General features: G+C 39.3%; 1 long non-coding RNA gene across 2 annotated transcripts; it reads left to right on the top strand.

The window, feature by feature from the left end:
- The first annotated feature begins 5,940 nt into the window (after positions 1–5,940).
- On the top strand, positions 5,941–22,125 carry LOC106096990 (uncharacterized). 2 transcript variants are annotated; one of them, XR_003217797.1, is made up of 4 exons: positions 5,941–6,001; positions 17,912–17,981; positions 18,307–18,363; positions 22,018–22,125. It is a non-coding gene; the product is annotated as an uncharacterized LOC106096990 (long non-coding RNA). The 2 variants fall into 2 exon arrangements; XR_003217796.1 differs by lacking the exon at positions 5,941–6,001 and adding an exon at positions 17,669–17,801.
- The last annotated feature ends 5 nt before the right edge of the window (positions 22,126–22,130 follow it).

Below are 22,130 nucleotides of genomic sequence, written 5' to 3'. Positions count from 1 at the left end.
CTTGGAATATTTTAATCCTTCACAATTTTGTCATTTTATTTCAACACTATTCAATAACTTTTACCCCAATACTACTTGGTCACTTAAATACTACATGTTGTCTTCATATTATATAATGTTCAACAAAGTCTGGAGTCTGGTTACCATAAAAATTGAATGCATCTAAACAACTACCATCCTCCTGGTTGCAAGGGGGCTGGGAAATAACCCTGAAATGATAGGTTACAAGGCAGGGTACACCCTGGATAGCTCACCAGTCTATCACAAACAACCATTTGCACTTACATTGACAGGTAATTTAGAGTCACCAATTAACCTAACTCCAACAACTGCATGACTTTTAACTGCAGGAAGAAACCAGAATACCCAGAGACAAACCAGTGCAAACTAGCCAGATTGTGGATTTGAACCCAGGATCTTCTTACTGTGAAGCAACAGCATTAACCACCATGCCACCAACCCAGACTTAACAAAAGTAAGAAAAGCTATGATTTCAAGGCTTGATGCAGAATTTTTTTGCACGTTTTTGTCCTTGACAGGTTAAACCACAATAAATAGCAACAGCATACACGTGGTGTGTGTGTAGTTGTCTGCCTCTTATAACTCCAGTGATTTTCCTGCAGTTTGACATCTCGTGCGATCTTGTGAATTTCATGAGTTCAGCAACTAACCACTCTTACTAGATTGTATCATGTCATCTCAACAAGGACAAATTAAGTTGTTGAATTTCGTACAGATCCTTCATGATTTAATTATGTTCATAGAAACATGAAATTATTGTGTTTAAATTACAAGTTAGACTTTTTTAATGTAACAACCACCCAATTTACTTTTTTCGGTATACCAAAAAAAAGTAGAAGCGGCTGCTCGACTTGACTGAGATGGATGCCTTCCTGAAACCACGATCCAAAGCGCACGAGACTGAAAGTTATTGACTTACTTCACTCGAACATGATATGAACAATTTAATCTCGCCTCTCTGCATATCATGTAGTTTCTACACTATATAGTTACACTTAACTTTAAAGCATGAGGCACTTATGTTAAATACACGCAAGATGCTTACGTAAATCCAAGAGTTGGCCAATCCCTTTTTTTCAGTGTACCATTGTACACCACAACTTTAAAAATCTATAGTGTGTGAGGCTGTGCAAATAAAGGGGGCCTTGCCCTTCTTGAACCTGCTGTTGTGTTGCTTTTTGAGAGTTTGAACCCAGCGTGTGACAAACCATCTGTTGGCGGTTGTGGATTTGACACCTTAGCATTGTGAAAGTGGGGAAACACGCTTCTGCCTGAGCATTAAAATTTCTGCTTACAACATAGAATCTCAGTTCTAAATGAAATTCAAAATGTTTTTTGTAAGTGTGGCTAATGTATACTTTGACTTCTAAAGCATACACACACACACACAAGAACAACAACACAGAGAAGAAGAGGGGGTACTACGCATCATAAAAACGCAATCATTAATCTTCCAACTGCATCTTTCTGTTCTGACTTCAGAGTCCTTGTTTGTTTACTGAGTCGTACTTTGGGAGTCATACTGTTGTGATACTGGAGAGAAAAGAGTAAGGTGTGAGAGGCTAAACCATTACACACAAAACTTCAAAAATCTAAAGAGTGTGTGAGACTGCTAGCTGTGTTGTCCAGCAATAAACTTATCTACAATGTGTTAGTAAAGAGTGACTTGTACTTTCACTGCAAACTATAAAAGGAATCTGGATTTAAATAGAACACAGTAGTGTTGGATTAAGTGTAGGAAACACTAGTATAAGGTGTCTATGGAACAAATCTCCTTCAACATTCACAATGACCAAAGTGGAGGACTACAGGCATTTCTCTCAGTCAACTGATTGTGTTTAGGGAAAAAGCAGCTAAATACACTGAGATTGCTCCACATTGTTAGTGAGCTGTGGGTTTTGTCAAACTTGGAGTGAACAAAAGCAGAAAAACAGTAAAAGATTCGGACATTGAAATTCTGGTTTATTTCATGAATACAATGAAACATTTTAGTCCACAGAGCAAAGTAGCATACATGATAAATCGATACACATAACACGGGCAGTGAGAAGTAAAACTCATTGTCATACCAGATGTTATATTCTGTAAACTTAAAATAAACCCCTGAAATTAGAGTTTAGTGTTTTAAGTCTTCTATTAAAAAACATGAGTCAACACTTCTTTCTCCCGGCAGCATTGCTGAAGTGACACTTTAACGACGCTTAAATTCGCAGTCGTTATGATGATAAAACATGTTCTCTCATTAGCAAATGTCTACGCTGTCACTTGTCATGAAAATCTCCAGAGCCATGGGTTCAAGCTTCCTCTTCAATCACCACTGATCATTATTAGAGGCCACAAAAGATTTTTCACATTATCCCCATAAACAACATGCTTTTATAGAAATCATTGGATTTAGATTCTTGTTTCACAATGTGCATGAACTTAAAATCTTTAGAGTTTCATATTTATAAAGTATAGAAAAGAATACATTTATTCCAATGTATGAAATACACTTCTTGTAAAACAAAAAAAGTTGATTCAAAATGCATTAAAAAAAAAGCTCCTGCCATCACCTTTCTCCTGTACACACACACACACACACACACACGCAGCATTACACACACTCACTCACTCACATACGCACAGAGAGAGAGAGAGAGATCATTAATACAAAAGATTGCAGCAGCTTTTGGATTTTCACTCTTTAATATGAACATAAAATTCATTCCAAGTTTTTTGCCTTTGCTTCAATGAAGATGTGTCTTTAAATCTATGATACCTTTCCTGTTCAGAAAGTTTGCTGACATAGTAAAGAAGTGGCTAGGGAACTCAGTAAGTATGAACAACAATAGCTTAGGGACACTTTCTCAAATAAAGAGGATTTCATCATCTGCAGTTCATGAAAAAAAAAAAGTGCCACATTAAAAACAAATCAGCAGATCCACAAATTATGGATACAGACTCTTTTCAGCTATAGAGGTAAATTCACGCTTCATGTACTTATCAGCATACAGTTTAAAGGCATGCATTAGAGTGCATTGGTGGACACTTGGGCATCTTTTATTTAACATAGTTATACCATTGTGAATTTTGCTATATAAATATGCTCAAGAGTCTATCATATGTGTGACATCCAGCTAAAAATCGAAAATATATATTTTTAAATCAGTAACTTTGCAAATTTAGAGGAAATGTTTTTGGACAACAAATGAGTCGCCTTTTAAACAGGGTTTGAATAATTAGCGCTGACAGACAGACATACTTACCGTGTGAAAGGACCGCGGATGTCTTGGAGCAGAGAAGCACGCTGTATTGTTGCTTTTCTCTTATGCATAAGCAACGCCAGCCTGTCAGAAACGCTCTGTGCGGGCAAAGCCGGTTCCAACGCACGTCGAGGCATCAACTGGCATTTCTGCCGGCTCGCTGGACCCTCAGCTTTCATGCTGGGATCTGCAGCACAACTTCGCACTGGCCACTGGGGCAAAACGGATTCAAAACTTTGAAGTACTAGTTTGGTTCTTCACTGCTCGCAGAGAATTAACAATTAAAGAAAGTGATCCAACACGAAAATCAAATCGAACAGCACAGTCGGAATTGTCCACAACCACGCTCAGTTTCACAAATAAACAAAAAGCTTGCACCAGCCATAGACACAGGAGGGAAAACTGAAAACTTCCCAGAAACTGACATTGTAATAAATTAATCACGCTAAAGTCGCCTCTACGCCTTTTTGGAAAGGTCCAGAGCCTTTATACATAGCATATGCCAAGCAGACTTAGTGCGAGATAAATAATATGTAGCCTTAAAATTTAACATCTAGAGTTTAAAGAGACACACAGGTCAGTACCTTCGCTATTGTCTCTAAACATTAAGGTCCATTTAAAAAGAAAAAAACAATCAGTTTTATCAACAGAGGACCCATGAAACGAGAGCAAAGCTGACAGTTCTGAAGAGCACGGTGCATGCTCTCATTTCACAAGTTGACCTACAGTTTTCAGAAAGACAGAAAGACCACACAGTTAAAACCTGTAAAAATACTGAATTAAGAGTTTCGCACTATGTTTCACCAAGTTAAAAAAACAAATCCAGCAAAGCTGCTTCTACCAAAAACATTTATCTTTCAGATCAGTGTCTAAAAAGCACCATTAAAAAAATGTGATCCTGCATTTACAAAAGTAACTCCTGTTTGTATATATTCACAGTGAAAACCAAAACGCACACAGCGTTTGATAAACAACATTAAAATAATGTATTGCACATCTATGTTTTAAAAATGGCATCAAAATTCAATGCGTATTTTCTCTAAAAATTTGAAATTTAAACGGTCGAATACACAAACTAACGTGCGGGTGTCAGGCTCAAGGAAAGAGTTCGCTAGCTTTTATCAGCCTTTATGCCTCTTCCCCCACCCCAAAGCGCAGTTGTTAAAGCAACCCTACAATGCAACACAATCCTGGTGGCATTTGTTTATTTATTTGTTTGGGAAGACCTCAAATTCGACTTAACTATCCCCCTCCCCAAAGTGCAGTTGTTAAAAACACACACGATTTGCCGTTTCGGCTCGAGTGTGTAAAAAGCACTATTACAAAAGTAACTCCTGTTTGTATATATTCACACTGAAAAAACTAAAACGCGCACCGCGGTTGATAAACACAAATTAAATAATGCATTGCACATCTGTGTTTTAAAGGTCTGGGAAAGTCATCGCGTATTTTTGTTTTAATTATTTTAAATTTTAACTGAAAATTTATGTGAACTGACGGCACTGTTGTTAGGTGAAAGGTTTTTGGGGATGCAAATATTTGATGAAAGGGATAAAGTTTGGTCTCTATCACTCCACCTCCTTATTCACCATTTCTTGAGATAAACGGCGTCTTAAAGTCTGAAACAGCCAACAATGCTCAGTTGTTAGAAACAATGCAACAAGGTTGGGTAGTCGCTTTAACTAACCGTAGAAAATCTGCTTATAAAACAAACAAACACACACAAATCGAACTTTTGTTGTCAGACACACAATTTGCCGTTTCAGCTCGATTGTCTGACAACAAAAGTCTTTCTATAGTGTCAGTGTAAAAAGACAAAGTCATTCCTGTTTGTATAAATTTACCATGAAAAGCCAAAATGCCAACAGCGGCTGATGAACCTAATTAAAACGCACCCGCTATGAGAAGACAGAGCATGCGCAGTGGGACCGCATGGCCCGGAAGTGCCCCTTTTCGGATGAGTGAACGCGCGGGCATGAGAGTGCATGTGCGCGTGCTCGTACGTGCAAAAAGTGCCAGTTTTTAAGCTCAGCAATTTTTAAGCCCCCCCCCAAAGGTGCCAGTTATATTCTTCTGAGGGGGAAAGGAAGCAAATCAATGTCAGCGTCTCCGAGGTCAAAATAATAAAAACCCCACAAACAGTGATCTCTCAACAACTGTAACAATTCTCAACAATCTAAGAATATTAAACTTATCTCATTTTCCTGCTCTTAATTAAGAGCTCTCAGTGCAGTATAAATCTAACCCCATGGCAAGGTATTCGCCCCCTTTTAATTACAATGTTTTTTGTTTGTTTGTTTCTTTTCTACAGTGAACCTCAGTCTGCAGTGATCAGGAGGTCAGACTATAGTCTGACCTCCTGATCACTGCACATCCTGATCACTGCACATCTAGTGGTGCTGAAATGAACTTGGAGCTCCACCATTATCATCTTCAGACCAAAAGAATAGTTTGTGATCCACGACATCTTTCATTTCTGTGACAAACGATACAAGTTAAATGATAGAAAAAAGTGCAATTTAAACACCGTCTTGCTGCACGTTAAACACTGCACGACTTAACAAGAATATCTGTAACTACCGGCTGTATGACGTAACGGTAGAGCCAGCTCCATCTCTTATCTTTGTTGAACACTTTCACTTTCATTCGGGGAGGTTTCGTTGTACGGAATATGGCGTACGATTAAAATACTAACAAAGACTGAAAAGTTTCAACAATATCTGTGGGATACCTAGGTGAGTCTACTCAAATTATATCGACAGATCTTTTATGCTCAAAAAAGTGAACCATCTTTTCGTTTTCTCCCGATTATAACTGATATGAAAACAGCTTCCAGCTCTACACAGACGTTACATTCAGTACGTGACCAGGAAACACAGGACGTCGCCCGAAAGAAAACATAATTTGTTTAATGTGTAATTCAGCGCTCTGGTTTGTTCATTTGTATCTAAATTGAGAAGCCTATGGTTTCTCCTCGTCACAATAATCATGTTTTTTTTCCTCTAAAGTCTAAAAATCAGAAAGCTAGGAAAGTACTCAGTCCGCCATTTTGCGGATGTAATGCGGTTGTAATCATTTTCATGATTACAACTAGAAAGAACTTCGACAGCTCAACACACAGTTTTAATTTATTTGTAATGAAAACAAAAATATTCGTGTACTTTAAATGCACCATAGAATTCAGACATCTCAAACTCTGTTATTTAGGGGCTTTACAGTGGCTCTATGGTTTATCAGCACTATGCAGCAGAGTGCAGAAAATCCTGATGTAATCTGAAACTAGGGCGATTCTAGGATCAAACCTTTAGCGGGCTCAGCCCCTAATCGTGAAGTTATTCATACAGTGCTTGGCAATTACTGCATTAATAAAACGCGTCAATAAATTACTTTTAGCATCATAAGAAAAGGAATATTTGAATATGCTGTTTACAAATGTATTAAGCCCTTCGATTACGTAAACATTAAAAACATTAAAAGCAGCTTAATTAGTTGGATGGCAATTTGTAGTGTCTAGGAATGATTCAGAATGAATAATTATAGATTTGAATTTAACCACATAGAGCAAGTCCACCAAATCATCAAGCAGTTAAAGAAGCATAATTCAGTACAGACACTCAAAATCAATCAGCCACACCTGGACAACAAGCAAACTGATAAGAGAACTGATCTCAGTTCAAGTGTCCTTCTAAAAAGCCCACAAAGCATCAGTGGAATGCATTTAAAATCATTTATTTATATATTTAATGGCTCAATAGTTTTTGTTTTTTATTTAACTTCACTATTTGCCCATGTGCTTATCTAGTTCTTGACACTGTTGTACAGTCTCTGTGTATCCATCCTCCAAGTTTTCTCTTTGCACGGACAATAACATACAGACATTGTGCATTCTGCAAAAGAAGAACAAATAGTCAGATCTAAGGCAAATAAATGCTGTTATTGACATACAGTGGGACAAAAAAGTATTTAGTCAGCCAACAATTGTGCAAGTTCTCCCACTTAAAAAGATGAGAGAGGCCTGTAATTTTCATCATAGGTATACCTCAACTATAAGAGAGAGAATGAAAAAAAAAATCCAGAAAATCACATTGATACACACAAGCAAGATTTCTGGCTCTCACAGACCTGTAAATTCCTCTGTAAGAGGCTCCTCTGTCCTCCACTCGTTAACTGTATTAATGCTCTAGAGGAGACCTGCATGGAGGAATGGGCCAAAATACCCGAAACAGAGTGTGAAAACCTTGTGAAGACTTAGAGAAAACGTTTGACCTCTCTTATCTTTTTAAGTGGGAGAACAACAATTGGTGGCTCTCTAAATACTTTTTTGCCCCACTGTAAGTTGTTACACAAGGAGGCTAGTAATAATTCACATTTGGTTAACACACAGATTAGTTATGTGAAATCATTTTTAATAAATGTGGGCAAAATTAGCTACATATTTTCCTTACAATATAAAGCATTTTAATCTTACTGAATTTCCCGAAGGAACCTACTAATCTAATGTAATCTAATCTGATCTAATCTTTTTTTTTTCTTAATCAAATGCCACACAGTCATAAAGGACACAAGTACATACAGAAATGATAGTTTTTTCTTTTCCTTTTTTTATAGCATTCAGTAAACATAAATAACATAGATGGCATGAATAACGGCGTCTTATTTGTGACCAAATTTTCCAGCAACAACTGGGTTAGAAGGCAGGCTTAATAAGGGTGACTGTAAGGCATTGCATGCTAAAGCGTGTAACGACGAGGAGCAGGAGGCCGCTTTGCTTTGGCTCCAATTGGTTTGAGGTGGTGTGCACCACAATAATATTTTATGCATGTTGGATGCCCAATAATAACCAATTAGATTAGGCACTAATCTAGCCCTTGAAAAATGAAGTAGCGTCATTTATAGCTCTAAAAAATGATTTAGGAAGATAGATGGGCAAACTTCGAAAAACATATAAATATCTTGGTAATACGTTCATTTTTATAATTTGAATCCTACCAGCTAAGGACGGTGGTAGGTAGTTCCATCTTTGAGGATCAGACTTAACTTTCGTTGTCAGTAAGGTAAAATTATGTTCTCGCATTGTTCACAGAGATCTTGTAATTGCAATGCCGAGATATTTGAACCCTGAGTCGGCGATTTTAAAGGGTATAGTTAATGTAGGTATGTCTGCAGCCATTTGGTTAATAGGGAAGTATTCGCTTTGGGAAATGTTACGCTTATATCCCGATAGGTGTCAGAAGGCGTTTAATACTGCCAAAATGCGTGGGATATTTAATAAAGGATCATTCGCATAGAGACGCAAATCATCTGCATAAAGCGACACCTGATGTTTCATACCCCATCTATCAATCCCTCCGAATCCTTCCACCATTTTTAAAGCTGCTGAAAGTGGTTCAATCGCTAATGCAAAAAAAGTGGGAATGGAGTGGAGCGTTGATTATTTGTACAGAAAGAGACACACGGAGAGGAGTAGAGTAGTTTGACCAATGAGACAAAATTATTATTAAAACCAAACTGTCTTAGGGTAATGAAAAGATAGGCCCACTCCACTCTATTGAAGGCCTTCTCGGCATCAAGAGATATTATGGCTTCTGGAACATTAGAAGATGATGGAGAGAATGACACCAAGAAGTCTTTTTATGTTGGAATGTGAGTGTCTTCCCCCGTTAAATCCCGTCTGATCCTCTGAAATAATTGAGGCATGATCGATTCTAATCACAGAGCTAGAATTTTTGTGAGAATTTTAACATCTACCGGGAGGAGTGATATTGGTCGATAGGATGTGCAGCTCAGTGGGTCTCTGCCTTTTTTAAAAATTAGGGAAATAGTGGCTTGCATAAGTGTGGGTGGTAGGGTGCCTTGCTCAAATTTGCTCGAATGAGTAATTAAACATTTCCAATAGAAGTGGAGCTAACTGATCTGAGAATGCTTTATAAAACTCAACCGGGTAGCCATCTGGACCTGGTGATTTACCTGTGTTTATTAAATGTATTGATTCTTTAATTTCTGAGATTGTAATAGCAGTATCTAATTTCAAGTTATTTTCAAGTGAAACTTTAGATAAGTCCAATTTTTCAAAAAAGCTATTTAATTGGCTTTCATCTGTGAAGGATTCTGAGGTATAAAGTTGGGTGAAGAAAGATCTAAAAGTGCCATTAATTTTATCTGGATCTGAGGTTATTAAACCTGAATCGGTTATCTGTGTGATTTGGTTTGACGCCGTTTTAGTCTTCAGTTGCTGTTCCAGGAGATGGGCAGCTTTGTTGCCATGTTCATATACTAACCCTCGAGAGCGGAGGAGGAGTTGTTCAGCTTTGGAAGTAAGAAGAAGGTCTAGTTCCATTCAAAGTCTTAATCTTTCTTTATATAGATCAGGTGTATTTGTGAGAGAAAGATAATTATCCACCTCTATTATGGCCTTCTCCAAATCTTTCTGCTGGCATCTACGTAGTTTATTAGAGTAAGACGTAAAAGAGATAATTTTACCTCTAATGTAGGCTTTTAGAGTGTCCCATAGAATGGACGGAGAAGTTTCATTGTTTTTATTGGTTTCACAAAAGAAAGTAATCGACTCAGAAATGTTGCAAAAGTTGGCCTCCGCCAACAGGAGAGGATTTAGCTTCCAATATCTGAATCTCTTTGGCTTCATTGTAAACTGCTCTGTAATCATTGTCTGTATCTTGTCAAGCCGCGAACCAAGTTTTGAAGTCTGTTGAAATGCTGGCTCTGTGCTCTTCTAGCATGTTGGCTATGCTAATCAGTGCCGTGCTATCCACTGTCGGAGAGGTGGCCATGTCTGCTTCATTTTCTGTCATTGTAGTCGCCTTTTTGTTCCTTGGCATTTGTTTAACGTGTTTAGGGTTTAGATGCAAGCTGATTCAGTCTTGGTTAGATTTAGTTTTTCAGAGATATATATATTTTTTAAAGTTGTCACTGCAAGAGGCTGAGACAGTGCTGTCTTCACATGCTCACCAAAACCGGAAGTCGACCATCTAATCTGATCCAACCTTGAGGTGACTGCTGCGTTTATAGTTGTGGTAAGTTTACATACACTTGTAAAGAACATAATATCATGGCTCTCTTGAGTTCCCCATTATTTCTACAAGTCTGATTTTTCTCTCATACAGTGATTGGAACAGATACTTCTTTGTCACAAAAAGCATTCATGAAGTTTGGTTCTTTTATGACTTTATTATGGGTTAACAGAAAAAAGTGATCACATCTGCTGGGTCAAAAATATACATACAGCAGTGCTAATATTTGGTTACATGTCCCTTACCCATTTTCACTTCAAGTAGGCGCTTTTGGTAGCCATCCACAAGCTTCTGGCAAGCTTCTGTTTGAATCTTTGACAACTCCTCTTGACAGAATTGGTGCAGTTCAGTTAAATTTGATTGCTTTCTGACATAGACTTGTTTCTTTAGCATTTTCCACATGTTTTCAATGGGGTTTAAGTCAGGACTTTGGGAGGGCCATTCTAAAACCCTTATTCTAGCCTGATTTAGCCATTCCTGTACCACTTTTGATGTGTGTTTGGGGTCATTGTCCTGTTGGAACACCCAACTGCGCCAAGACCCAACCTTGGGGCTGATGATTTTAGGTTATGTTGAAGAATTTGAAGGTAATCCTCCTTCTTCATTATCCCATTTACTCTCTGTAAAGCACCAGTTCCACTGGCAGCAAAACAGCCCCACAGCATAATACTACCACCACCATGCTTGATGGTAGGCATGGCGTTCTTGGGGTTAAAGGCCTCACCTTTTCTCCTCCAAACATATTGCTGGGCATTGTGGCCAAAAAGCTTGATTTTTGTTTCGTCTGACCACAGAAATTTCCTCCAGAAGGTCTTATCTTTGTCCATGTGATCAGCAGCAAACTTCAGTCGAGCAATGGCTTCCTTTTTGCACAGCAGCCTCTCAGTCCATGGAGATGCAAAACACGTTTGACTGTGGACAATGACACCTGTGTTCCAGCAGCTTCTAATTTCTGGCAGATATGCTTTTTGGTGGTTCTCGGTTGACTCTTCACCCTCCTGACCAATTTTCTCTAAGCAGCAGGTGATAGCTTGCGTTTTCTTCCTGATCGTGGCAGTGACACAACGGTGCCATGCACTTTATGCTTACAAACAATTGTTTGCACTGTTGCTCTTGGGACCTGCAGCTGCTTTGAAATGGCCCCAAGTGACTTTCCTGATTTGTTCAAGTCAATAATTCGCTTTTTCAGATCCATGCTGAGCTCCTTTGACTTTCCCATTGCGTTTGTGGGCGTTTGTATCCAATGAGCCCTATTTAACTGGCCTCAGAGAAGTCATCAGCTGTAGTCACTCATAATCACTCACAAGAAGTTAAGAGGCCATGCTATGAAGCTCATTTCACTGAAAACTTTCCAAGTCACCAAAATTGCTAATTCATGTTGCTGTATGGATATTTTTGACCCAGCAGATGTGATCACTTTTTTCTGTTAACCCATAATAAAATCATAAAAGAACCAAACTTCATGAATGTTTTTTGTGACAAAGAAGTCTCTGTTCCAATCACTCTATCAGAGAAAAATCAGAGTTGTAGAAATAACGGGAAACTCAAGAGGGCCATGATATTATGTTCTTTACAAGTGTATGTAAACTTTTGACCACAACTGTATTTAGTCTCTTTGATCTTTCTGACTTAATTTCAGTAATTATGTCCTGCAACCTTCAACATATCTTGACCCCATTCCTGTTCAATTTAATTCAATTCAGTTTTATTTATATAGCACCAAATCAAAACAACAGTTGCCTCAAAGCGCTTTATATTGTAAGGTAGACCCAACAATAATACATACAGAGAAAAACCCAACAATCATATGACCCTGTATGACCAAGCACTCCGATGACAGGCCATGTTTGCTATTCGATTGGAAGGAAAAACAGACAGCAAAAGGGCTGTCCCTGATCACATAACTTCAGGGACCTGCTAGGGACATAGGGCTGTAGAAGTTCAATAATGTAAACTGGTGCTTGTCGATGAAGCGCTCTAAAAGTCGGAACCAGAATCTTAAAATGGACTCTGAATTTGAACAACCTGCAGACGTTCCATGGAGTTTTTGCGTAGACATATAAACAAAGAATTACAGTAGTCCAAACGTAATAAAATTAATGCATGTATAACAATCTCCAGTTCAGAGCGTGATACAATAGGAATTTAGAAATGTTTCTTAAGTGATAAAAACAAGACCGAACCACAGATTAGACGTGAACATTCAAAGTGAGAGCGAAGTCAAAAGTTACTCCAAGGTTCCTGATGGATGATTTAACAAATTTCGAAAGGGGACCAAGACTTTTCATTATCTTGGGTGCAAATCTGTCAGGAGCACATACAAGGACTTCCTTAAGTTCGAGAAAGTTGTCAGCCAGCCAACCTTTAATGGAGTCTAAGCACTTATTCAGAATCTGGATCTTGAAAACATCCTCGAGCTTAAAAGAAATGTATAACTGAATGTCATCTGCGTGGCAGTGATAGCAAATGTCCTCAAAGGTGCTCAGAATATGCTGAAGAGGAATTAGATATATTAGAAACAATAAGGGTCCCAATACAGAACCTTGTGGCACACCATAGGTAAGGGGAAGTGGAAGATAACCTGTACTTAGAAACTGCCACAGAAAAGCATCGTTCAGGCAAATATGAGGAGAACCACTCAAAGGCAGATTCAATTACACTGACCCAATATTTCAAACTATCAAGTAAAATGTGGTGGTCAACCGTATCAAAGGCCGACATGAGGTCCAACATCAACAAAATAGAACATTTTCCTGCATCGTTTTGCATCAAAATATCACTGGAGACTCTACGTAGAGCTCTTTCAGTAGAATGAGCTCTATGAAAGCCAACTTGTCAAGAATGCTGTATTTGTCCAAAACTGCTTTTAAGCTGCTTAGCCACAACCTTTTCTAAAATCTTAGCAATAGACGGTAATTTTAGAATTTTAGGATCAGTCTTTAAGTGCTAAGAAGAGAAGGCTCTAACTTGGTTTCTTTTTAAAGGGGGTGGATAGCAGCACTTTTATAGTAAGCAGGGACTTTAACACACACCAGTGAAGTGTGGATTATGGTGAGCATAGAAAGACCAATAGACTGAAAAACATTTTTGAATAAAGATGCAGGTAAAATGTCGGGTGAACAGGAGGATGCTTTCATTTTAACCGGACAGATTTCATCTAAAATGGAAAGACAATGATTATTAAAAAGATTTGTTAAGGGATCAACACCATTATTAGGGGATGAATATAAGTTAGAAGCATCAGAGAATTTCTCAGCTGTGGAGGAATTTAAGATGTGAGAGCTAACCATCCGGAACACAGGAGAGGGCTCATGAAAAGACAAGTTAAAAAGAATACAGTGATGATCAGAGATAAAAATGTCCTCAGAACAAATAGAATCATTACTTAAACCCAAAGTAAAAACAAGGCCCAGTGTCTGGACAGCTTCATAGCAGAGGATAAGAAGTCACTGAACTCCAATAAAAACAAGCTATTTGGGCCGGGTGGACAATACACCGCAGCACATTAAAAATGATTTAACCCCTGACGTTAATCAGCTGTAGTTCAAATGAAAGAAAATGTCCAACTTTCACTCAGCGGCAGGAGAACCAGCCCTGAAATACCACAGCGAGACCTCCATGACCAGACACCCAAGGCTAGCTAATGTAGGAATAGTCATCGGGGCAAAGTCCCACTGCTAGTTCTCAGTCGAAAATCAAAAATCCATGTGGTGGCTACATGGAACCACACAACTGATGATGGTACGGGGCCACAGATGAAATTTAGACTTGAGTGCCTTATAAAGGTAGGCAGAACCACAGGTCAAGAAAATGTGATTTGAGTGACCACATGGATAAAGGGTGATATGGAATTGAAATGACTGCAAGAAGCAAAGGTGACTGATGACCTGCAGTCCATTTAGAGACAAATATGTGGAAAGCTGTTTATAACTGTAGGGTCTTACCTACAACATTAAATCTCCTAGGCAACTTTGATGAAATTAGTACTATGCAACTGAATATTTTGAATGCAAAACGGCAGAAAGGAGTAGAAATTGCACAGAGAGATAGCATGGATACTCTCAAGTAATGGACATGACTGAAGAAGGCAAAATGACTTCACAAGAGATAAATCAAGTCTTCATGGCCGATACAAAGTGTAGACTCAAGTGCAGAACCAGACACAGACAGCCAATGCAAGAATTTCCAATGATTTATTGCCAAAGCTTGAACTATTTACAACTACAATGAAACACAACTATTTACAAGGATTAAGTAGGCACAAGGGGCTTCCAGGTTCACAGGGAAGGGGAACACGTTGTGAGTGGGGAGTCTAGTGTGGAATTCTGGAACAGACGGAGATGAGAGTTAGAGGTGCACTAAGAGCTGATGATAGGAGGGAGTATGACAGTCAAAACTGAAATAAGGCTTACTTTACAGGTGAGAAATCGGAGCTGTGTTGAGAGAACTGAGAACTCCAATCCAGAGGGTGCTTATCAATCCGAGACAGTGCGGGCAGGGGCAGGCAGGTGGTGAATGGCGATCTTGTGCCAACAGCCAGTGAGCAGGTAATCCAGCGTTCAGAGTAGGAAGATTCCAACTGCAAAAGGGTGAAGAGTGGACAGATCCAAAGTACTGCAAGGAAAACAGGGAGAAGCACAGGTAAGTATACACAAGGGAAACTACACATGAGCAATGAAGGAGACCCGTGCTGCCCAAGGGTAGCAGACATACTAGTGAAGGATAGCTAACAAAACTGGCCTTAAGTACTGGCTGATTGCCCTAAATTGTGGCTGCTGGAAACTGCAGAGGAACCCGCCAAGAGGCAGTACCCTGACCAAACCTGGCGAGACTCCTCCTGGCCCCTGACAACATGGAAACGCAGGGAGGGCTAAATTTGCGAGCTGCTGCTGCTGCTGCTGAGTTCACCAAAACTTACCATAGTGAATTAAGGCTTGCAGATGTGAAAACAGAAAAAGCTCCTGTAATTGAGTGATTGCATGGCACTGAGCTAGTTCGGCATTGCTGAAGTGAGAAATGCTGGATGGTTAAAGCTGGGCAGAATGCAATGTGGGATCAGCGAATTCTGCTTTTATACGAGCATTTCCAGGATGACAATGATGGCGGGATTGTAGATTACACTGTGAATGATCGAAATGAATGAGAGCAACTAAAGAAGGTGATTGGACGAGATCAGTGATGACACAAACAGCTTGACTGCATAGGAAAGTGAAAGTGATGAAGCTTAGATTTAGCCGGCAGCACCTGAGAGTGGACAGATGTGAGGCCATAGATCTTCCTTATTGAATTTGCACATAAGCTTCATTTGTCAAACAGCTAACAGATCATCTGCAGAGGAATGGCTTATGTGAAGAGTTTCAGTCAGGTTTCAGAGCTTATCAAAATACAGAAACAGCGTTAGTGAAGGTTACAAATTATCTTCTTATGGCGTCTGACCGTGGACTCATCTCTGTGCTTCTAGACCTCAGTGCAGCGCTCGATACTGTTGACCATAATATCTTATTAGAGCGATTAGAGCATGCTGTTTTTCACTAGGATACTCCAAAATGCTGCAGCCAGACAGGGACAATTCAATTTTTCAATTCAATTCAATGATATTAATAAAGCACCAAATCACAACACAAGAAAATCATATTATTTTTATAAGATTTCAGGACAAATATTGGGTGTATGCTGCAGGTTGCAGCCATCACCTCACTTCTTATCATTTTGATTTGACATCGTGAATCTTAAAGAAGTGACTGTCCTCTGGCTCTCAGGCCTCACTGACAAAGCAATGCTATGTCTAAGTTTCTTAGAACATTTTGAAACACTTGGTGTACAACATCGATTTTTGGAGACACAAGTTATATTTAGATTAAAGTTCAATTCAATTCAGTTTTATTTATACAGCGCCAAATCACAACAACAGTTGGCTCAAGGCGCTTTATATTGTAAGGTAGACCCTAAAATAACACATACAGAGAAAAACCCAACAATCATATGACCCCCTATGAGCGAGCACTTTGGTGACAGTGGGAAAGAAAAACTCCCTTTTAACCAGAAGAAATGTCCGGCAGAACCAGGCTCAGGGAGGGGCGGCCATCTGCCGCCATGGGTTGGGGTCCAAGAGAGAAGGAAGACAGGCCAAGGTATAAGCTAATATTAATTAGCTTGTTTAGCAAGCTGTAGAATAGATTATACATAGGCATCACACAAGCATAGATAGCGTACCTACTAAATAATGGCAAGCAAACTAATAAAATGCTAGATTTTATCTCAGAAAAACTACAGAGTAAACTTTTTGGACTGTCTGTACAATATAGCAGCCATATTATTGGTCAAATAATTGCTTTAAACATGTTCCAAAAGGTTCCAACAGCACAAACACAAAACTCCAATTATCTGAAGTGAAGCCTAGCAAACAGCTAGCAGCTAAGCTGGCTAAATTGCCATCCACCTGTCAGACAGAGGTCACAAGCTTGCAAACTTTAATGCAATTTAAACAGGTAAGTTATACATTGAAAAAAAATCATACAATTGTTATGAAGAGGAAATAAGCTACAGTGCCCAAAACCTCAGGCTGCAAACATGTTGCTGCTGTAAAGCTGGACATTTTAACCCATAAAAACCCACAGTGATGCCTCTTTACATACTGAGGAAAGTTAAAGTTTCAACTTTGACTCTCTCATAGTTTTCCTGACAATAAAAATGGGTCTGGGCTCTTATGTGTTAAAATGGTATTCTCACTTTGAAACAAACTCTCTTTTGGAGTTACAAGTGGCCACTCAAGGAACCAAAGGTTTTGTCACTTCCATGTTGGCTTTATTTTTCAAAATTTAAATGAATAAATAGCAAGTGACCTTACAGAAACAAAAGAAAACAATTTTAAGAAATTCTTCTTAAATTTCTTAAAATTGTCTTAAAATTTAAGAATTTTAAGAAAACTGGATAAGCAGAAGATAATAGATTGATGAATGAGAAAAAAATACAAATTAATATAAATATAAAGTAAAATATAAATTGACAGCTTAACACCGTAAAGCCTAAACAATGAAATAATTGTCAGGAAATTCAAACTTTGTGAAATTAGTGTTTGTTGAACCTTCCACAAAATTAAAATACAAGGAATTCAATGTTGATTTGTATCAGATGGCCTCTCCTCCCTGAGCCTGGTTCTACCAGGGGTTTCTTCCTGTTAAAAGGCAGTTTTTCGTTCCCACTTTTGCCAAAGTGCTTGCTCACAGGGGTCATCTGACTGTTAGGGTTTGCTGTTGTCTTTTTCTGTATTGTTTTAGGGTCTTACAATGTAAGGTGCCTTGAGGCAACTGCTGTTATATAAATAAAATTGAATTCAAATTGAAAATTTTTTGCGCCATTTACTGCTCACAACATAAACTATTAATTAAAATAATAATAATAATAATAATAATAATAACAATAATAATAATAATGATAATAAAACACACACACTGCTGATGTAGAGGTCTCAAAAATCTGTGTGACACACTCGGCATTACAAGGTTAAGTAAGTATGATCATTTTCCTGAATCGTTATGAAAACCCACTATTTTTAATTATAACATCTATTACAAGGTAGTAATAAGGGATACTTTCTCTCACATACTCTTTTCTTAGGTTTCTGAAGGAACTGATCTTCATTAGGTTCTTGCATGAAAAGGTGGCATCATGGCAAATGCAGCACCCGGTGAGTTCAATTAATGAGTCATTATGGTGTTAAACTAACTGAATTCCTAAGGTAAACTGCAGCACAGATGGAAAAACACCTACTGTGATGAGGTCTGGTATTATTTTTGTTAATCAAAATGACAACGTTTAATCCCCCTGTATCATAGATAATGCAGAACAGTTATTAAAATAAATGAGTAATGACAGCTGCTCTTGCTGCAAATTTATTTGCACTTTGATTTTTTCATAGATGTGTTTTTAATGTTATTATTCATTAGACTAAATGATATTAATATTATTTAACATTATTTTTTATAAATACAATTGTCTCTCTGTCTCTAAAGTCCTATATATGCAGCCCCTGAACCGCAGCAGCAGCTATGATCTTCTGCCACCTGACAGTGAGTTTAACTGAACCGAGTCTGTCCTACTCTGATGTTCACAGTTTTTTGCTTTCTCACATTTTGTGTGTAATTTTTGGATGTTCTCAGTTCTGCTGATGCATTTCCCAGAACCAATCATATATGGTGCATAAACCCATAGTTTACCAACATAAGGTAAACTAATTGATGCTTTGAAATGAAGTTTCTGTGTTAATGAATAAGCCATTTTGTTAACATTTTCCCAATGTTTACCAGGTAATCTTTATGAATTCAGAGTGTAATTGTATGTACATAAAATATTCACATAAACTCATTACTTTAAAAAAAATACTAATAGCGTAATTTTCGTCTATCTTATGTAGAAGGGGCATAATAAGCCCTGCATCCGTAATAGTACCTGCAATTAAATTGTAAGAAATCAAGGTTATTTCGTCTGAAACCCAACTTGCACCTCTAATAGTAATAGTGTTATTACAGTGCAAAAAGGGGACATTTTTGGCTCAAAAATTTCCTGAAGGTATTTAAAAAAAACACAAAGGCTTGATTCAAAATCTCAAAAGGTTTGACAGAGGACACATTCTACAAAGACAATTAAATTTCACTCTATCAGACAAAGTTACATTTAGAGCTAGTACTGAGGAAGTTGTCAGATGTTATCACAGTGTGTTAGAATAAATGCTGCAATATCATCCACCATTACCACTAACAAATGGGCCTCAGTGTTTGATCTCTAGTTTTATTTATTTATGTACACATCTTTGGAACTTTTGTTACCTCGGATATGAGTGAGAGACAGAAAACTGAAGCCATACCGGACGTCCAGCAACCTCCTTGAACAGGGTCTAGTAACCATTACAGTGGCAGACATCCAAGAACAGGTCTCCAGTATGAAGAGTTGGACAGCACCAGGCCCCGACATGATTCACAACTACTGGCTGAAGAAGCTGACTGCACTCCACGAGTGTCTGGCAGCACTAATGAACCAGCTGCCAGTCAACAAGAGACACAAAGAATGGCTAACTGAAGGCCAGACAATCCTGATCCCCAAGGACCACCGGAAGGGAACGGTCCCATCCAACTACTGACCGATAACCTGCCTCAATACCACATGGAAACTTCTGTCAGGTATCATAGCGGCTAAGATGCACTGGCACATGGTTTAATATATGAGTGTGGCACAAAAGGAAATGGCAGGAATGCCAGAGGAGCAAATCCCAGCCACTGGTAGACAGAGCAGTTGCCTGAGATTGCAAGACCAGACTGACCAACCTGTGCACTGCCTGGATTGACAACAAGAAGGCCTATGACTCAATGCCCCACACATGGATCCTGGGATGCCTAGAACTGTACAAGATCAATAGGACTCTTCAAGCGTTCATCAGGAACTCAATGAGGATGTGGTGTACAACACTAGAGGTCAACTTCAAGTCCATAGCAAAAGTTGCCATCAAGTGCAGGATCTACCAAGGAGATGTGCTGTCGCCACTGCTGTTCTGCATAGGCCTGAACCCCCTCAGTGAGATCATTGACAAGACTGGCTACAGATACCGATTACGGAATGGAGCAGTTGTCAGCCACCTTCTCCACATGGATGACATCAAGCTGTATGCCAAGAGTAAACAAGACATCGATTCACTGATCTACACGACCAGGATATACAGCAATGACATCGGAATGTCGTTCGGACTGGAGAAGTGTAGTCAGATGGTAACAAAGAGAGGGAAGGTAGTCAGAACCGAGGGGATCAAACTACCAGAAGGCAACAATGCAGACATTGAGGACAGCTACAAGTACCTGGGGATCCCACAGGCAAATGGGAACCATGAAGAGGCTGCGAGGAAAGCTGTAACCACCAAGTACCTGCAGAGGGTCAGGCAAGTCCTGAGGAGGAGGAGTCAGCTGAATAGGAGATGGAGGAGGAGATGGAAGCCACTGACATCAAGAAAAGGAAGCTCCTGACCATGCATGGAGGGTTTCACCCAAAATCCAGCACCCTGAGACTGTATGCTAAGGACAAGGAAGTAGGCCGGGGACTAGTGTGGTTCCTTTGTGGGATCAATAATGCATCCATCCAACCATCCATCTGAAGAAGAACACAAAGCATAATGACTTATACTAGATTTTGTTAAACATTAACTATTTTGCATGTGATGACTTACTGATATAAATATTATCTATTGCTCATAAAAATATAAGCAACCAATAACTATACAGTAGGCTTGCGGAAAAAGTTGGCCAGGTCCCGGGGGACCTAACAGAGGACAGACTGGAAGCCAGAGGAAGAAAAGGTGGGTAAAGGCAGAACCCCCAAACCCAAGGCAATGTGGCAGACATGAGCTCCGATGTCCAGAACCACCATCTGAAAAGCAGAAATTCCCAAAGTGAGGCCCTCAGTTTCAAAAGAGAATTTAGTGGAACCTGAGAATCTGAGATTCAGCTCAAGATTCAGTTGTACCTGGACGTGTCCTAGCTGTTCTGCGTTAATCACATCAGCGAGCTCTTCTACCAGCTCGCCAAAGACGATGTCATGTGGTACAGAATCTGAACATGTGGTACATGTATTTTGACCTTTGTTGCCATGATGCCAGGTCTCTCTTGGAAATGAGATTTTTAATCTGCCAGGTGTCGTAATCTGCCCCTGGAGGGATCAGAGTAACATGGCCTTCATTATGACAAGCCTGTAGAAGCTTGCACTTCTACAGGCTTGTGGAGAAGTGTCTCCTGGGATCTCCAGTCTGCCCATACTCTGAACCTTTGAAACCGCCCCCTGTGGATGACTTGGACACTAAATTTGGTCTTCACGGCTACACTCTGCACTTTGTCGTGCACAATACCGGCACCCAGATCATGTCATGACATGTCCTGCGGCACAATTTAGCAATGACTTGCACAGCTGTAGGTCATCAGCAGGACCAACGTGTCCCAGCACAGATGGATGTCTGGAAGCATCCAGCTGCCTTGGAAGAGCAAGGAGCTGGAGGGCTCAGTGAAGAACTGCTGCATCATGACGTTGACCCTGCTGGATGAGTTCCAGAAACCCTTCTGGTACGTCAGTACCCCGTCACCATCTCCATGGGGAGGATGTCACAGTCATTCAACTACAGCAGCACCGACTTCCTGATGCCTGATACCGTAGCTCTGAGGAGTGGGTGAAGGTGAAGCTGGTCTGGCTAAAGGAAAAGCAGCCTCACACTCTACGTTTCCATCATCAAAATCAAAGAGCAGGTCAGCCCCGAGAACGGAAGCTGAACTTGTCTAGTTTCATGTGTTTGACACAGTTCTATTGTTATCAATTAAAAGATGAAACATTGAATTTTAATTTGAGAGAAGAGATTCTGGTGTTAGTTATATTTATTCAGACTGTGCGAGTGCTTTTGTTCTGATCTTTGGTTTGAACACACAGTCACAAGGCAGTATGTCCTGTAAAATAAACTGCTTGTTTATTAAATAAGAGCCTTGAAGTAACTGTTGTTGTGATGTGGCACTATATAAAACTGAATTGAATAAAAAAAAATGCTAAAATAAAATGAGAAATACGGTTTCTGATTTCTAACAAACTTTTACAAACTGTTTCACATATTGTTTAAATGTGTGTTAATATTTAATTGCAACTGTCACTCAAGAACTGGTTCAGATCTAGACTCAGTTTCATTTTTTGTTTTTTCATTCCAGTGTCTGAGCTGAGGGTTGTTCTGCTGGGGGGCAGCTGGTCTGAGAGGAATTCAGTGGGAGATTTCATAGTTGGACAGATGGCTTTCAACAAGGCACCTAACTCCTTTGCGGAA

Source organism: Oreochromis niloticus, unplaced genomic scaffold, assembly GCF_001858045.2.
Source record: "Oreochromis niloticus isolate F11D_XX unplaced genomic scaffold, O_niloticus_UMD_NMBU tig00002428_pilon, whole genome shotgun sequence".
In the NCBI taxonomy this organism is placed as follows: Eukaryota; Metazoa; Chordata; class Actinopteri; order Cichliformes; family Cichlidae; genus Oreochromis; species Oreochromis niloticus.
The sequence above is the reverse complement of the archived record's forward strand: the minus strand, read 5'-3'. Positions and strand labels throughout refer to the sequence as shown.